The 18,357-nt window shown below is 44.2% G+C and overlaps 1 protein-coding gene across 5 annotated transcripts in view; it reads right to left on the bottom strand.

Moving 5' to 3' along the window:
* Positions 1-16,434, bottom strand: part of LOC115124916 (lysophosphatidic acid receptor 2-like) — a 37,535-nt gene extending 21,101 nt beyond the window's left edge. Inside the window, exons 1-3 of one of the 5 annotated variants that reach the window (XM_065015455.1) lie at positions 16,219-16,433; positions 14,015-14,260; positions 12,963-13,101 (exon numbers count right to left, since the gene is read on the bottom strand). The gene's annotated coding sequence lies outside the window, so the exon portion shown is untranslated. Of the gene's footprint in view, positions 1-12,962; positions 13,102-14,014; positions 14,261-16,218 lie in introns of all 5 variants that reach the window. The other 4 variants (XM_065015456.1, XM_065015454.1, XM_065015458.1 and 1 more) reach the window with 4 other exon arrangements.
* Between the last annotated feature and the right edge of the window lie 1,923 nt (positions 16,435-18,357).

The following is an 18,357-nucleotide window of genomic DNA, read 5'->3' on the forward strand; positions in this document are numbered from 1 at the left end:
CTGTCTAACTGAACCTCTACCCTGATCTGACTGTAACTGAACCTCTACAGGACCTATCCCTGATCTGACTGTCTAACTGAACCCCACAGGACCTCTACCTCTACCCTGATCTGACTGTCTAACTGAACCATACAGGACCTCTACCCTGATCTGACTGTCTAACTGAACCATACAGGACCTCTACCCTGATCTGACTGTCTAACAACCATACAGGACCTCAACCCTGATCTGACTGTCTAACTGAACCTCTACCCTGATCTGACTGTCTAACTGAACCATACAGGACCTCTACCCTGATCTGACTGTCTAACCTACAGGAACCTCTACCCTGATCTGACTGTCTAACTGAACCATACAGGACCTCTACCCTGATCTGACTGTCTAACTGAGGACCTCTACCCTGATCTGACTGTCTAACTGAACCATACAGGACCTCTACCCTGATCTGACTGTCTAACTGAACCCCACAGGACCTCTACCCTGATCTGACGGTCTAACTGAACCATACAGGACCTCTACCTCTACCCTGATCTGACTGTCTAACTGAAACCCACAGGACCTCTACCCTGATCGGACTGTCTAACTGAACCATACAGGACCTCTTCCCTGATCGGACTGTCTAACTGAACCTCTACCCTGATCTGACTGTCTAACTAAACCATACAGGACCTCTACCCTGATCTGACTGTCTAACTGAACCATACAGGACCTCTACCTCTACCCTGATCTGACTGTCTAACTGAAACCCACAGGACCTCTACCCTGATCTGACGGTCTAACTGAACCATACAGGACCTCTACCCTGATCTGACTGTCTAACTGAACCTCTACCCTGATCGGACTGTCTGAACCATACAGGAGGACCTCTACCTGATCTGGCTGTCTAACTGAACCTCTACCCTGATCTGACTGTCTAACTGAACCATCAGAGGACCTCTACCCATCTGACTGTCTAACTAAACCTTCAGGACCGCTGTGAACAGATAATGTTAACTAGAAGTGTAAGGCCCATTCCACTGTAGTCAACCTCCCAGGACGTGGCTGCAAAGATGATAGAAGATCGCAGCGACAGATTGTTTGAAAGGTGGAGAAAAGCTCCCTCTGGATCAACTGCCACACAGATTCAAGCTGACCTTCAGACAGACAAGCTCACAGTTTCAACTCTGTCCATCCGTCTCCAACTCAATGAAAGGGTCTTTATATGGTAGGAGAGCCAGCAGGATCCCATTCTGGAGAGAGAGACATCAGATTTGGTCCAAAACACACATGAACATTTCAAAATCCTTCTGGGAGAATGTCCTGTAGAACAGATGAGCCCAAATAGAGATTTCTGGTAAAGCACACCATCCTCTGTGTGTACAGCCTTCAAAGAAAGAATACCTTCCCTACAGTCAAATATTGTGACGTTCTAGGGTCATATCCTGCTTAGGGTCTTCCCTCCCTCTGGCACTAGATACTAGCTCATATCCTGCTTAGGGTCTTCCCTCCCTCTGGCACTAGATACTAGATCATATCCTGCTTAGGGTCTTCCCTCCCTCTGGCACTAGATACTAGCTCATATCCTGCTTAGGGTCTTCCCTCCCTCTGGCACTAGATTCTAGCTCATATCCTGCTTAGGGTCTTCCCTCCCTCTGGCACTAGATACTAGATCATATCCTGCTTAGGGTCTTCCATCCCTCTGGTACTAGATACTAGCTCATATCCTGCTTAGGGTCTTCCCTCCCTCTGGTACTAGATACTAGCTCATATCCTGCTTAGGGTCTTCCCTCCCTCTGGCACTAGATTCTAGCTCATACCCTGCTTAGGGTCTTCCCTCCCTCTGGCACTAGACACTAGCTCATATCCTGCTTAGGGTCTTCCCTCCCTCTGGCACTAGATACTAGCTCATATCCTGCTTAGGGTCTTCCCTCCCTCTGGCACTAGATACTAGCTCATATCCTGCTTAGGGTCTTCCCTCCCTCTGGCACTAGATACTAGCTCATATCCTGCTTAGGGTCTTCCCTCCCTCTGGCACTAGATTCTATCTCATATCCTGCTTAGGGTCTTCCCTCCCTCTGGCACTAGATACTAGCTCATATCCTGCTTAGGGTCTTCCCTCCCTCTAGCACTAGATTCTAGCTCATATCCTGCTTAGGGTCTTCCCTCCCTCTGGCACTAGATTCTAGCTCATATCCTGCTTAGGGTCTTCCATCCCTCTGGTAGTAGATACTAGCTCATATCCTGCTTAGGGTCTTCCCTCCCTCTGGCACTAGATACTAGCTCATATCCTGCTTAGGGTCTTCCCTCCCTCTGGCACTAGATTCTAGCTCATATCCTGCTTAGGCTCTTCTTCAGGATAAGCTGTTTAGATGCAGCTTTGATATCCCACTCATGAGTATCCCTGTATCCATGACTAAACAGAATAGTCATCATTGAAATATATGGGTTAAATGGAATAGTAACTGAAATATGGACACTGGACTGAACTATAACCTGCAGCGTAATTATTATTATTTCCTTGCAGTGAAATTAAACTAAATGTTAATGTCGTCTCGGGAACAGGAGTGGAGAAATTGTAGATTTCTTTCAGCATCTCTTGAGAAAATGTGCATGTAATGGGTTATCCTTAACACTGTTATACCATTAGACAGTATTTCAACCACAATATATGCACCCAAGACCAACTGAAGTCTTAGCTGGAGACAAAACGGTTTCAGATATCTAGATATCAGGTAGCAGTACATCACAGCTCCATCTATCTAGATATCAGGTAGCAGTACATCACAGTTCCATCTATCTAGATATCAGGTAGCAGTACATCACAGCTCCATCTATCTAGATATCAGGTAGCAGTACATTACAGCTCCATCTATCTAGATATCAGGTAGCAGTACATCACAGCTCCATCTATCTAGATATCAGGTAGCAGTACATCACAGTTCCATCTATCTAGATATCAGGTAGCAGTACATCACAGCTCCATCTATCTAGATATCAGGTAGCAGTACATCACAGCTCCATCTATCTAGATATCAGGTAGCAGTACATCACAGCTCCATCTATCTAGATATCAGGTAGCAGTACATCACAGCTCCATCTATCTATCTAGATATCAGGTAGCAGTACATCACAGCTCCATCTATCTAGATATCAGGTAGCAGTACATCACAGCTCCATCTATCTATCTAGATATCAGGTAGCAGTACATCACAGCTCCATCTATCTATCTAGATATCAGGTAGCAGTACATCACAGCTCCATCTATCTATCTAGATATCAGGTAGCAGTACATCACAGCTCCATCTATCTATCTAGATATCAGGTAGCAGTACATCACAGTTCCATCTATCTAGATATCAGGTAGCAGTACATCACAGTTCCATCTATCTATATATCAGGTAGCAGTACATCACAGCTCCATCTATCTATCTAGATATCAGGTAGCAGTACATCACAGCTCCATCTATCTAGATATTCGAAAAATAAATGGGTAAATTATATTATTTTCTACTAATACAATTGCTTGGTGAAAAATGAGAGACCAGAGGTGGCAGAACAGAGTACTCTGGTTGGGGTGTAGGGTTTCAGCAGAGCCTGAAGGTAGGGAGGGCCAAGAGACCAGAGGTGGCAGAACAGAGTACTCTGGTTGGGATGTAGGGTTTCAGCAGAGCCTGAAGGTAGGGAGGGCCAGTTCCTCTTGCTGCACCGTAGGTAAGTACCATTAGCATCCACACTTCTACATTCATGTGGATCCAGTGACACAAAATGTAGATTTAATTTATTTTAAAGTCAGCCTATAACGCAACAAAATGTGGATAAAGTCAAGGGATGTGAATAGTTTCTGAAGGTTCTGTACATACCAAACACAGGCTCTAGTAAAGACTCTGGTCTTCACCCAGTAACTCAGACTGTCACTGGTCATAGTAAAGGGACCTTCACCCAGTAGCTCAGACTGTCACTGGTCATAGTAAAGGGACCTTCACCCAGTAGCTCAGACTGTCACTGGTCATAGTAAAGAGACCTTCACCCAGTAGCTCAGACTGTCACTGGTCATAGTAAAGAGACCTTCACCCAGTAGCTCAGACTGTCACTGGTCATAGTAAAGAGACCTTCACCCAGTAGCTCAGACTGTCACTGGTCATAGTAAAGAGACCTTCACCCAGTAGCTCAGACTGTCACTGGTCATAGTAAAGAGACCTTCACCCAGTAGCTCAGACTGTCACTGGTCATAGTAAAGGAACCTTCACCCAGTAGCTCAGACTGTCACTGGTCATAGTAAAGAGACCTTCACCCAGTAGCTCAGACTGTCACTGGACATAGTAAAGAGACCTTCACCCAGTAGCTCAGACTGTCACTGGTCATAGTAAAGAGACCTTCACCCAGTAACTCAGACTGTCACTGGTCATTTCACTTCCCTTACATGCTTTTAGCGTGTTCCCATTGTGACTCTTGGTGTGTTACGCTCCAGGACTAGTATGTTTTAGTTGGAAAAGACAATTATTGTCATTAGATGCCTTATTCTTATCATATTTTGTAATTCCAGACCCATATCCCTGAGATAAATGTTGTATATAATGTTATGATAGCATTGCTTTTTGTAGCATATTGGGGGGTTTTACCTTAGTCTTTCAATAAAATGTATTGTTTTACTAACATGACATTACTAGTGCATGTCCCTTCTCTGCAAGGCACTGGAAAACCTCCCTGGTCTTTGTGGTTCAATCTATGTTCCAAATTCACTGCTCGACTGAGGGACCTTCTAGATAATTGTACATGTGGGTTACAGAGATGAGGCAGTCATTCAATAATCATGTTAGACACTATTATTGCACACAGAGTGACTCCATGCAGCGCATTATGTGACCTGTGTTGGACACGGACTAATGCAGGAGGCTGTATCACATCCGGCCATGATTAGGAGTCCCATAGGGCATCGTCTGGTTTTGGCCGGGGTAGGCAGTCATTTTAAATAACAATTTGTTCTTAACTGACTTCCCTAGTTAAAAGGTAAAAAATATATATATATGTAAATTCATACTTTGTCTTTGCAGCTGTATGGTCCAGTGCGGTTTAATTTAGGCGGTAAATTTAGGCGGTAAATTTAGGCGGTAAAACAATAAAATGTGGAAAAAGTCAAATATACTATCCAGATAATAAACTGTCTGATCACAGAACATAGAATTCTACAAAAATACCTCCTTTCACTAGAACAGCTGTAACTCATCATTCACAGCAAAAAGGTCTTCTGATTTCAAATGATCAATCCTTACAAAATAAGGGAAAAAAAGTAGAGCATGTTGAGTCTATCGTCATTAGGAAGTTGTGCTCAAGGCACAAGAGACATTTCACAGGTGTTTTTCTTGACTGATTACCATTTGATCGATGTATATTGGATGTCATATCATTTGAAAGGGCTGTTTCTAAGCTTTCAAAATATGTATCATACTTTCATATATGGTTTGACACCAGTAAAGTATGATCATTAATGTAGGCACTGGTCACGGTCTCGGAAAAATTCAGGAATTCCAGAACTCTCTCCGATGATGCAACAATGCCAATATGGCGATTTCCAGTTAGCTGGTGTTCTAAAGACTAGTGTTTCATTCTCCTTTAACTGGGAGAGACAGACAGACAGCTGGCAGTTACAAATGGGCCATGCAAAAACACAGACATCCTGTAGCTTACCACAAACACACAGAGTACTATGGTGAGTGTTTTTGTGTAACTATGTGTGTGTGCACAGTAGACTGTTCCGTTGCCCTACAAACTGAAGAAGGCTACCAAGCCAAAACAGTCAGTTGTAAGACCAAATGGATGGCCTTTCATGGATTCGAGTACAGTTAAATCGTTAACACACACACACACGGACGCAGCGGTCTAAGGCACTGCATCTCAGTGCAAGAGGCGTCACTACAGTCCCTGGTTCGAATCAAGGTTGTATCACATCCGGCCGTGATTGGGAGTCCCATAGGGCGCCACACAATTGGCCCAGCGTCGTCCGGGCCGTCATTGTAAATAAGAATTTGTTCTCAACTGACTTGACTAGTTAAATAAAGGTTACACACACACACACACACACCACACTAACCAAAAAGTGTGTTGTTTTTATAACCAAAACCTATTTTTTTCACTTTCTTGCTGTGCTGTTTCATTGTTCATTTGTTCAGTCGTTTCATTCTCAACCAGGATTTCTACGGAACGCCATTTGGGTCATTTAAAAAAAGATACGTCAAATAAGACTATTTGACATGTTCACCAATCAGGACCTGAATATGACTCCATGTTCACCAATCAGGACCTGAATATGACTCCATGTTCACCAATCGGGACCTGAATATGACTCCATGTTCACCAATCGGGACCTGAATATGACTCCATGTTCACCAATCGGGACCTGAATATGACTCCATGTTCCAATCGGGACCTGAATATGACTCCATGTTCACCAATCAGGACCTGAATATGACTCCATGATCACCAACCAGGACCTGAATATGACTCCATGTTCACCAATCAGGACCCGAATATGACTCCACGTCAAATAATTTAACATTTAAAGTAGTTATTACACCATCACTCGTATTTCATAGATCACAACGATTCATCGATACGTATGCTATGATGCTGGTACTTGTCTCGAGCACCTACAGTGTTGGTCATAAAAAAGCTAGCTAGCTCATGGATGCAAACAATCTTCCCCATAAACAATGCAAAACAACATCTGTTTCAGTAGCTATAGTTAGCTAGCTAGCTAACTATATAGCTAGGTGTCATCATCTAAAATAACCCTTACTTATAAGACAGTTCTTATTTGATTAATCGTGGTCGGACCCATCTATGTGAAGCTAGCCACAATAAGGATTAACCAATAGTGGATTTTGTGGTTAGCCTTCAAAATAAAAGTATGGCATACTTCTACTATCTGTATTCATTTGCATCACAGTCAATTACATACTTTTATTTAGAAGGCAAAAAGCAAATTCCACTATTGTGCCTAATCCTTATTGTGGCTAGCTTCACAACACATAACCCGGTCCAGTCAAGCCTCACTAGCCAGATGAAGCTAGCTGGCTGCTTATAACGTTAGCTTTGGGCAACAGGTTTAAGTAGCTGGCTAGCTATTTATTTTCATGAACTGGAGTTCAATTTCAGTAGGCGAACAACAAGTGGCAACCTAGCTAATACTTACTCACAAGGATTCCTAAATCATTGCTAAGAATAATGAAAATTACTGCAATTTCAACTGGTCATTGTTTCCAGGCTGGCTGTATTGGTGCTAGCTAGGTACCAAGCTAAAGCTAGCTACCCTAGAAGTTGTGGTTGTACAAATTATGCTTTATTACCAATGCGGTATTGTAAACATCGTTCGTGGCCAGTGTTTGCAGGATTTTTTTGTATAGCTTTGACAGTGCTACTGTATCTTTTCTGGCAAAGACCCAAACAGCGTTCCATAGTATGCATGTCGAAAAGCTAATAGCAGTGACGCTACTACTGTGTAACTCCGGCAGGGCAACATCTGAAAAATAGCGCACTTGTTAGTGTGTACCGGTGCTCGACCAGTCGGCGAAAGCCGACATCACCCACGACAGAGAACGGTTGATTGTCAAGGGCAATGAATTCCATTATGTTGGCTTTAATGGATTTGGCCTTTGAGTCGTCTCGCTGAAATGTTCTTACTCTTTCAAATACCTCGACTTATTGACTGCTCGATCCACACAGCAGACATTGTGGGCCAGGTTAGGAATGCTGTATTGCCTGCTCGATCCACACAGCAGACATTGTGGGCTAGGTTAGGAATGCTGTGTTGCTTGCTCGATCCACACAGCAGACACTGTGGGCCAGGTTAGGAATGCTGTGTTGCACGTGTTGACTGCGCGATCCACACAGCAGACATTGTGGGCCAGGTTAGGAATGCTGTGTTGCAGTGTAGCGCATCATTTTACATGGCGTTATTACGGCATGTACCTACTTTGTACAGGTATGCACAGTAGCTTCGACATAAGTTTCTAACATCGGGCGTTAAACTAGACATCGGGCCGATACCGATGTTGGCATTTTTAGCTAATATCGTCCGATTCCGATATGTTCACCGATATATCGTGCATCCCTAGTTCGGATGTTAACCTCTTAAGTCGACCCTCTACTTTTTTGAACATTCTGTTAAAAATCGTGCAACATTTCAGCGCCCTGCTACTCATGCCAGGAATATAGTATATGCATTTGCTTAGTCTGTGTGGATAGAAAACACTCAGACGTTTATAAAACTGGTTAAATCACTGCTGTGGCTTTACCAGAACAGCATTTACATCGAAAAGCACAGGAAAAACTGATCACTGAAAATGGGAAAATATATCCATGCGCTACTTGAACCCATTGATAAAGGTGAACCACAATTAATTGACTGAGGTTGCAGTACCTACAGCTTCCACACGGTGTCTAGAGACTTGTCATTTCCCTTCGAGTTTTTTCTTGGTCAAACACATGCAGGGCACCGTATCTCCTCGGGTCTAGGACCGGATATTTTCGTTGAGTTTCTAGCCGGACATTTTTCCAGACGGACAGCTAATGATCTTTACATCGCCTCCTGATGAATTTTATCGCTTATTAACGTTTACTAATACCTAAAGTTGCATTACAAACGTATTTCGAAGTGTTTTGTGAAAGTTTATCGTCGACTTTTTGAATTTTAAAAAATGACGTTACGTTTTGAAACAATGTTTTTCGTTTATCACACAGTCTACATATAACGATATCTAGGCTTTATATGGACCGATTTAATCGAAATAAAGACCCAAATAGTGTTTATGGGACATCTAGGAGTGCCAGCAAAGAAGATGGTGAAAGGTAATGAATGTTTTCTATTTTATTGTGCGGTTTGTGTAACGCCGAAATGCTAATTATTTTGTTTACGTCCCCTGTGGGTCTTTTGGGGTGTTACATGCTATCAGATAATAGCTTCTCATGCTTTCGCCGAAAAGCATTTTAAAAATCTGACTTGTTGCCTGGATTCACAACGAGTGTAGCTTTAATTCGATACCCTGCATGTGTATTTTAATGAACTTTTGAGTTTTAACTAATACTATTAGCATTTAGCGTAGCGCATTTGCATTTCCAGAGCTCTAGTTGGGACGCAAGCGTCCAGAGTAGAAGCAAGAGGTTAAGAACCGTTTTTGTGAGAAGACCGGTGTTCGGTATCTCATTGTCTGACAAACAACGCTGTAGCTCAGCCACCTTCCACCACAGATGCAGAAGTGAAACATCGGCTGTGATTTGAGATGCATCCAATGCAACAAAACATATATTTCTAGATGAAATTGACAGATTCTGATGGGGATGAACGGTGCTTCCTGACTGACTCTAGGGAGCTAAACAGATTCTGATGGGGATGACCGGTGCTTCCTGACTGACTCTAGGGAGCTAAACAGATTCTGATGGGGATGAACGGTGCTCCTGACTGACTCTAGGGAGCTAAACAGATTCTGATGGGGATGACCGGTGCTTCCTGACTGACTCTGACAGATTCTGATGGGGATGAGCTGACTGACTCTAGGGAGCTAAACAGATTCTGATGGGGATGAACGGTGCTTCCTGACTGACTCTAGGGAGCTAAACAGATTCTGATGGGGATGAACGGTGCTTCCTGACTGACTCTAGGGAGCTAAACAGATTCTGAGAGGTGTGTGTGTGTGATTAAGAGAGGAAGTGCGTGTCTCATATATCAGAACTCTAAACACTGAGCTGTCTGATTTATACTTCCTGTTATGCCAGTGTGTGAGTACTGGGAAGAATCAGTAAACACTAGTTTGAATGCAAACAGGTCATTACAGATGGAGACACACCCTTTGCAGGAGCCTCTCTCCCTCCCCCTCTCCCTCTTTCTTAAAGGAGAAGTGATTTTTTCCTTACAACCAAATCTAAAAACAAATATGTAAATGGTATGTTGTAGAAGTATCCACTCTGTATTAGGTTGTATTCCCTGTAGTGTGACTCGAGCCGTCTCACCTACACAGCTGTTCCCTTCACCGTGTAGCCTGCTGCTACAGGTAACTCCCAAAATAAAGGAAACACCAGCCTAAAGTGTGTTAACAGGGACTTGGGCCACCAGATCAGCTTCACTGTGCCTTGGCATACATTCTACAAGTGTCTGTAACTTCCTGTATGGAAGCAACCCATGCTTCAGTTTCAATATACTTTCTACCCCTCTTTTACTAAAGTGCACCCTTTATTTTGGCAGTTACCTGTAGAATGGAAAGGAGAGGTGTCGCTGGAGGCACATCAAAATGGAAAGGAGAGGTATCGCTGGAGGCACATCAAAATGGAAAGGAGAGGTATCGCTGGAGGCACATCAAAATGGAAAGGAGAGGTATCGCTGGAGGCACATCAAAATAGAAAGGAGAGGTATCGCTGGAGGCACATCAAAATGGAAAGGAGAGGTGTCGCTGGAGGCACATCAAAATGGAAAGGAGAGGTATCGCTGGAGGCACATCAAAATGGAAAGGAGAGGTATCGCTGGAGGCACATCAAAATGGTAGGCACATCAAAATGGAAAGGAGAGGTATCGCTGGAGGCACATCAAAATGGAAAGGAGAGGTATCGCTGGAGGCACATCAAAATGGAAAGGAGAGGTATCGCTGGAGGCACATCAAAATGGAAAGGAGAGGTATCGCTGGAGGCACATCAAAATGGAAAGGAGAGGTATCGCTGGAGGCACATCAAAATGGAAAGGAGAGGTATCGCTGGAGGCACATCAAAATGGAATACAGCATTGTGGCCAAAGTTCAGGATGACACAATGTCATGTGTAGTTATAACTGTTATATTAGTCTGCATTCTACTGTCCAGTCTGTTTAGTTATAACTCTGTTATATTAGTCTACATTCTACTGTCTAGTTATAACTATGTTATATTAGTCTACATTCCAGTCTGTTTAGTTATAACTCTGTTATATTAGTCTACATTCTACTGTCTAGTTATAACTATGTTATATTAGTCTACATTCTACTGTCTAGTTATAACTCTGTTATATTAGTCTACATTCTACTGTCTAGTTATAACTCTGTTATATTAGTCTACATTCTACTGTCTAGTTATAACTCTGTTATATTAGTCTACATTCTACTGTCTAGTTATAACTCTGTTATATTAGTCTGCATTCTACTGTCTAGTTATAACTCTGTTATATTAGTCTACATTCTACTGTCCAGTCTGTTTAGTTATAACTCTGTTATATTAGTCTATATTCTACTGTCTAGTTATAACTCTGTTATATTAGTCTGCATTCTACTGTCTAGTTATAACTCTGTTATATTAGTCTGCATTCTACTGTCTAGTTATAACTCGGTTATATTAGTCTGCATTCTACTGTCTAGTTATAACTGTTATATTAGTCTGCATTCTACTCCAGTCTGTTTAGTTATAACTCTGTTATATTAGTCTGCATTCTACTGTCTAGTTATAACTCGGTTATATTAGTCTGCATTCTACTGTCCAGTCTGTTTAGTTATAACTCTGTTATATTAGTCTATATTCTACTGTCCAGTCTGTAGTTATAACTGTTATATTAGTCTATATTCTACTGTCCAGTCTGTTTAGTTATAACTCTGTTATATTAGTCTGCATTCTACTGTCCAGTCTGTTTAGTTATAACTCTGTTATATTAGTCTACATTCTACTGTCTAGTTATAACTGTTATATTAGTCTACATTCTACTGTCTAGTTATAACTCTTATATTAGTCTACAATCTACTGTCTAGTTATAACTGTTATATTAGTCTACATTCTACTGTCCAGTCTGTAGTTATAACTGTTATATTAGTCTACAATCTACTGTCTAGTTATAACTCTGTTATATTAGTCTACATTCTACTGTCTAGTAATAACTGTTATATTAGTCTGCATTCTACTGTCCAGTCTGTAGTTATAACTCTGTTATTTTGTATTAGTCTGGGTTCACAAACTGATTACCACATAGTCAGTCCACTCAGAGATGTAGGGTCAGTTCAGGTCTCCCTAGTCCTGTAGCCTTTAACACTGACAGTCGGAATAAAACAGCAATGCTGTGTGTGTGTGTGTGTGTGTGTGTGTGAGTCAGATAGACCCCCTATATGCGGCTCCGTGCAGCGAGTCTCCTCTATTCTTGTCATTCAACCACACACACACACACACACACACTACTCCCCCTCTCCTCCTGCCTGCGTTATCAGTTGAGATGTTGTTTCGTTCCAATCTTACCGAGAATTAAGAGCAGTTTCATCCGCAAGCGGAAAGTCATTTTCTAGTTTCCAAACAAACCTTATCTTTCCATTACATCAGAGGGCCGGCTACTAGAACGAACTGAGGTGAGAGAGACGTTGACTGTTTTCTGAGAAACAAAAGGTGTTTTCTTTGTTCACATCTCCAACTGTCGGCTAAAGACTGAAACTGGACCCACCTCCATTAGTTGACTTCCAGGATGCAGGTCTAGTTCACTTCCGTCTCTCGGTTCTTCACTTTACAACGTCACTATTCAGATCCTCTTAGCCCATTGACACAGACAAAACCCCGTCTCTTGACATTTAGTTAGCTTCTTTTTGGGATATGTTAAAGGGGTAGGAGGTAAAGAACATGGTACATATTGACCCAGCTGGAGACCTTCTGCCTCAGTCTCTCACCTTCTGCCTCACTCTCACCTTCTGCCTTCTCACCTCAGTCCCTCACCTTCTGCCTCAGTCCCTCACCTTCTGCCTCAGTCTCTGCCATTCTCTCACCTTCTGCCTCACTCTCACCTTCTGCCTCACTCTCACCTTCTGCCTCAGTCTCTGCCAGTCTCTCACCTTCTGCCTCAGTCTCTCACCTTCTGCCTCAGTCTCTGCCATTCTCTCACCTTCTGCCTCACTCTCACCTTCTGCCTCATTCTCACCTTCTGCCTCACTCTCACCTTCTGCCTCACTCTCACCTTCTGCCTCAGTCTCTGCCAGTCACTCACCTTCTGCCTCAGTCTCTCACCTTCTGCCTCAGTCTCTGCCAGTCTCTCACCTTCTGCCTCAGTCTCTGCCAGTCTCTCACCTTCTGCCTCAGTCTCTGCCAGTCTCTCACCTTCTGCCTAAGTCTCTGCCAGTCTCTCACCTTCTGCCTCAGTCTCTGCCTGTGTGCAAGTGGATGTGTTTGAGTTGTCATCGATCCCCCCACCTCTCACACACCTTTACAACGTTTAATTGACAGGCTACTAAAGAGATAAGGTGATCAACAGTCTATTCGTGGTGTTGTGGTGAGCTCTGTGTAGATCTACAGGGGGCAAAGCCGTGCTGGACAGGGCAATCACCGTGGAGGAGCCGCCCGCGCCGGGGGGCAATAAAAACAACAGATAACACCGTGAGATCAACTCTGACCCATTAAATAGTCTTCTTTTACGCGCTCTCTCTCTCGCTCTCCCGCCGAACGCTCCACAGAGCGAGTGCGTGGGAATTGCAGAAGCAGAGCGCTTACAACATGTGGGTGCGCCAAGGCCGAGTGTGCACCTTTTTTTGGTGTGAAACATGTTGGTTTGACAAGTTTAGAAACATGACTCTCAATAGGTCTATGCAAAATGCTGTAATTGACCAAATGGCAGCTGGAAAAAAAGAACAGAACAAAAACATGTAGGCTAAAAAAGCCACATAAAATCTAGATATTTTACAGCCTATATCCGGGAAACGAGCACATACACTACGTGCACAGGTCAACTCTTGCATCGGTGCAGTTACCATCGAATGTCACGCGATACAGCGGAGCAACCGCGAGCCAGCCAGCGAGACACAGCAAAACCGAGAATATTTTACTAAGGTTATTAACATTTGTTTTTCCCCCGTAAGGAAAAACTCCACAACCATTATCCAAAAGTGCTGACAATGCGCAATGTTCTTTTACGAGTTTATCAAGTTAAACCAGTCATTAAGGCCTATAACGTAGCCTAAATTAAGTTTTTCGCAAGTAGCCTATCCGAGTTTAGCTTTCACTCACTAAACAATGAAAAGGTGCTTTCGTTAAAACTAAAAACATTAAAATATCAAATTTCTTACCTTAGTGCCTATCCCTTCATATCCGCTTCCAGACACGAGTTTAGTCTTTGTTTAATCCATACATTTGGCCAAAAATTACAATCCAAATGTGACTTTCGAGTGACTTTGGTCGTTTGGCCGCAGTTTACCTGTGCGCGGTAGAGAAAGGGTGCGGCAGAGCTTGCTCTCGGTCTCTGACTGTCAGAATGTGGCCTCGGACAACCTGGGAGCCCAACGTACCCGCCTCCACTGCTTCCCGGTTGGATACTGGAACGGCAAAACAACCAATGAGAGGAGAAGAAAGGATGATTGACAGCGTAAGTACAGCGTTTGGCGAAGGCAGTGTTTTTACCCCCATGCTGGGCTGTAGTGTTGGGTGTGATTTTGTTTTGACAAGGAGCAAGACATTATGTATAGAACAAGACAATAGAAAGGCTAAAGGGTTCCTTAGGGGCGTCTGAAGACAGATTATGCTATAGGCGTTAGATGACAGTGAAGGCAGATTATGCTATAGGCGTTAGGAGATGACAGTGAAGGCAGATTATGCTATAGGCGTTAGGAGATGACAGTGAAGACAGATTATAGGCGTTAGGAGATGACAGTGAAGGCAGATTATGCTATAGGCAATAGGAGATGACAGTGAAGGCAGATTATGCTATAGGCGTTAGGAGATGACAGTGAAGGCAGATTATAGGCGTTAGGAGATGACAGTGAAGGCAGATTATGCTATAGGCGTTAGGAGATGACAGTGAAGACAGTTATGCTATAGGCGTTAGGAGATGATAGTGAAGACAGATTATAGGTGTTAGGAGATGACAGTGAAGACAGATTATGCTATAGGCGTTAGGAGATGACAGTGAAGACAGATTATGCTATAGGCGTTAGGAGATGACAGTGAAGACAGATTATGCTGTAGGCGTTAGATGACAGTGAAGACAGATTATGCTATAGGCGTTAGGAGATGACAGTGAAGACAGATTATGCTATAGGCGTTAGGAGATGACAGTGAAGACAGATTATAGGCGTTAGGAGATGACAGTGAAGACAGATTATGCTATAGGCGTTAGGAGATGACAGTGAAAACAGATTATGCTATAGGCGTTAGGAGATGACAGTGAAGACAGATTATAGGCGTTAGGAGATGACAGTGAAGACAGATTATGCTGTAGGCGTTAGGAGATGACAGTGAAGACAGATTATGCTGTAGGCGTTAGGAGATGACAGTGAAGACAGATTATGCTGTAGGCGTTAGGAGATGACAGTGAAGACAGATTATGCTGTAGGCGTTAGGAGATGACAGTGAAAACAGATTATGCTATAGGCGTTAGGAGATGACAGTGAAAACAGATTATGCTATAGGCGTTAGGAGATGACAGTGAAGACAGTGATGCTAGGAGGCGGAGGCGTTAGGAGATGACAGTGAAGACAGTGATGCTAGGAGGCGGAGGCGTTAGGAGATGACAGTGAAGACAGTGATGCTAGGAGGCCAACAGAATAATACCCTCCACATTATAAACATTGAGACGGGACAAAGTACGTTTAAAATAAGCTAAATAATATAATTATAGCCTACATACATTTTTAGCTGTCTCTCCCTCATCATAGTTCATAAATAAAGTTTTTTTTAAATATATATATTTCATGGACTGAGGTTGAGAGCTCTTTTTAGGCAGGACGGTGGGCAGGTATATTACCACTGGCTGTGATTGGGAGTCCCATAGGGCGGCGCACAATGGGCCCAGCGTCGTCCGGGTTAGGGTTTGGCCGTGGTAGGCCGTCATTGTAAATAATAATTTGTTCTTAACTGACTTGCCTAGTTAAATAAAAGTTCAATTAAAAAAACATCTGTTCTTATGCGGAGTGCCTGGACACAGCGCCTGGACACAGCGCCTGGACACAGCGCCTGGACACAGCCTCTCCCCAAAAATACAAAATAAGCACATTTTCACAAGCTCCTTTTAGGCAGGACGGTGGGCAGGCATATTATTACAATGATACATGTGTAGATGTTTATATTTAAGCAATAAGGCCCGAGGTGGTGTGGTATATGGCCAATATACCACGGCTAACGGCTGTTCTTGTGCATGACGCAACGCGGAGTGCCTGGACTCAGCTCTTAGCAGTGGTATATTAGCCAGATACAACAAACCCCCGAGGTGCAGTGTTGCTATTATGAACTGGTTACCAACGTAATTAGAACAGTAAAAATGTACGTTTTGTCCTACCGGTGGTATACTGTCTGATGTGCCACGGCTGTCGGCCAGGGCTCGATGTGCCACGGCTGTCGGCCAGGGCTCGATGTGCCACGGCTGTCGGCCAGGGCTCGATGTGCCACGGCTGTCGGCCAGGGCTCGATGTACCACGGCTGTCGGCCAGGGCTCGATGTACCACGGCTGTCGGCCAGGGCTCGAGCCACCCAGTTGAAAATCAGAATCCCCCTCACCCCTTACTCTCTCTCTTTCCCCTCCTCTCTACAGTCTCTCTCCCCTCTCTCTACAGTCTCTCTCCCCTCTCTCTCTACCGTCTCTCTCTACCGTCTCTCTCCCCTCTCTCTCTACAGTCTCTCTCCCCTCTCTCTCTACAGTCTCTCTCCCCTCTCTCTTTACAGTCTCTCTCCCCTCTCTCTCTACAGTCTCTCTCCCTCTCTCTCTACAGTCTCTCTCCCTTCTCTCTACAGTCTCTCTCCCCTCTCTCTTTACAGTCTCTCTCCCCTCTCTCTCTACCGTCTCTCTCTACCGTCTCTCTCCCCTCTCTCTCTACAGTCTCTCTCCCCTCTCTCTCTACAGTCTCTCTCCCCTCTCTCTCTACAGTCTCTCTCCCTCTCTCTCTACAGTCTCTCTCCCCTCTCTCTTTACAGTCTCTCTCCCCTCTCTCTCTACCGTCTCGCTCACCTTCATTTCTCTCCACCCTTCTCCCCCATCTCTCTAACCCCTCCCCCATCTCTCTAACCCCTCCCCATCTCTCTAACCCCTCTCCCTCTCCTCTCTGCTTCACATTATGAATGACTCAAACCCCAGCCCTTCGCTCCAGTGCCACATAGTTACTCAATATGTTCCCACATTTGTTATGGTTTACGTGTTTACAACAGGGAAGGCTTTTTCTGTGACACAGTGTTGTTTAAGGAGAGGTTGATCTCTCCAGCTTGTTGTATGACAACAGACGTAATCAAAACATTTCAACTAGACTAATGAAACCGCTTTTTTTTTGCGTCTCAAATAGAACCCTATTCCCTATTATTATTATTTAACGAGGCAAATCAGTTAAGAACAAAGGTTAACTGGCCTAGGAACAGTGGGTTAACTGGCCTAGGAACAGTGGGTTAACTGGCCTAGGAACAGTGGGTTAACTGGCCAAGGAACAGTGGGTTAACTGGCCTAGGAACAGTGGGTTAACTGGCCTAGGAACAGTGGGTTAACTGGCCTAGGAACAGTGGGTTAACTAGGAACAGTGGGTTAACTGGCCTAGGAACAGTGGGTTAACTGGCCTAGGAACAGTGGGTTAACTGGCCTAGGAACAGTGGGTTAACTGGCCTAGGAACAGTGGGTTAACTGGCCTAGGAACAGTGGGTTAACTGGCCTAGGAACAGTGGGTTAACTGGCCTAGGAACAGTGGGTTAACTGGCCTAGGAACAGTGGGTTAACTGGCCTAGGAACAGTGGGTTAACTGGCCTAGGAACAGTGGGTTAACTGGCCTAGGAACAGTGGGTTAACTGGCCTAGGAACAGTGGGTTAACTGGCCTAGGAAGGAACAGTGGGTTAACTGGCCAAGGAACAGTGGGTTAACTGGCCAAGGAACAGTGGGTTAACTGGCCAAGGAACAGTGGGTTAACTGGCCTAGGAACAGTGGGTTAACTGGCCTAGGAACAGTGGGTTAACTGGCCTAGGAACAGTGGGTTAACTGGCCTAGGAACAGTGGGTTAACTGGCCTAGAACAGTGGGTTAACTGGCCTAGAACAGTGGGTTAACTGGCCTAGGAACAGTGGGTTAACTGGCCAGAACAGTGGGTTAACTGGCAAGGAACAGTGGGTTAGGAACAGTGGGTTAACTGGCCTAGGAACAGTGGGTTAACTGGCCTAGGAACAGTGGGTTAACTGGCCTAGGAACAGTGGGTTAACTGGCCTAGGAACAGTGGGTTAACTGGCCTAGGAACAGTGGGTTAACTGGCCTAGGAACAGTGGGTTAACTGGCCTAGGAACAGTGGGTTAACTGGCCTAGGAACAGTGGGTTAACTAGGAACAGTGGGTTAAGGAACAGTGGGTTAACTGGCCTAGGAACAGTGGGTTAACTGGCCTAGGAACAGTGGGTTAACTGGCCTAGGAACAGTGGGTTAACTGGCCTAGGAACAGTGGGTTAACTGGCCTAGGA

This window comes from Oncorhynchus nerka, unplaced genomic scaffold (assembly GCF_034236695.1).
Source record: "Oncorhynchus nerka isolate Pitt River unplaced genomic scaffold, Oner_Uvic_2.0 unplaced_scaffold_1416, whole genome shotgun sequence".
Taxonomy (NCBI): domain Eukaryota; kingdom Metazoa; phylum Chordata; class Actinopteri; order Salmoniformes; family Salmonidae; genus Oncorhynchus; species Oncorhynchus nerka.